The sequence below is a fragment of the Ipomoea triloba genome, chromosome 6, assembly GCF_003576645.1.
Source record: "Ipomoea triloba cultivar NCNSP0323 chromosome 6, ASM357664v1".
In the NCBI taxonomy this organism is placed as follows: Eukaryota; Viridiplantae; Streptophyta; class Magnoliopsida; order Solanales; family Convolvulaceae; genus Ipomoea; species Ipomoea triloba.
In genome coordinates this window covers 27,119,993-27,120,896 of record NC_044921.1, presented here as the reverse complement: position 1 = coordinate 27,120,896, position 904 = coordinate 27,119,993, and positions in this window count along the sequence as shown.

Sequence of the window (904 nt, the reverse complement as noted above, 5' to 3'; positions counted from 1 at the left end):
TAACAGAGCTTCACCAATTCTACTATTGATAAAAAGGATCTCAAATCCTAAGCTCTGATCTCTACTATGTAACATAGCTTACCAAACTCTATTGCATATGGCAAAGATCTCACAACCTAAAGTTCTGATCTATCTCCAAGATCTTATAACCGTTGGCTCTCGATTTTCACTTAGTAACAGAGCGTATCAAGCTCTACTGTCCAAAACAATGATTTCATATCCTAAGCTCTGATACCAATTTGTAACACCCCAATTTTCACAACTTGGATTTATTACAAAATCCTAATAATACAATACATTGCGGAAGCGTCTAACCAGCAGAAAACTGGGTGTTACCGCCACGCTCAGGTATCTCTCCTATACCCAAACGTTAAGGCTAAAACTTACAACATCAACAACCACATCAACGTTCAACAGTGTACATATAAAACTAATCCTCCCAGGGTGTCTATTCTAGGATAGAGTAGTCTTCAACCTCGACTCCCATCTTATTCAAAGCTCATCGGCCACAGGGGCCCACGCTAGACTGCATCTAATAATGACACAACGAAGTGTAGTTAGCACGACGGCTAAGTAAGGGGATCTATGGTCACTCGAAAGTAAACAAAGGTTTTCGAAAACAACAATCAATAATAAATAGGGTAAGATAAACATTACCCAGCAGTCGCAGTCTACCTGCAATCGATCTAACGGCAAGCAATTTCACATTATATAAGTAACTTCGGCACATAACACAGCCATTAATTCACACGTGAGAAACACAACACCCACACTACTGTTCGAGACACCCGACAGTTAGTTCTCACAACTTCACTCAGCGAATAGACTTCACTCTGCAGTATGAATCAATCATACAAAATCTCACACATCACTCAGCGAATAGACTTCGCTCTGCAGTATGAAT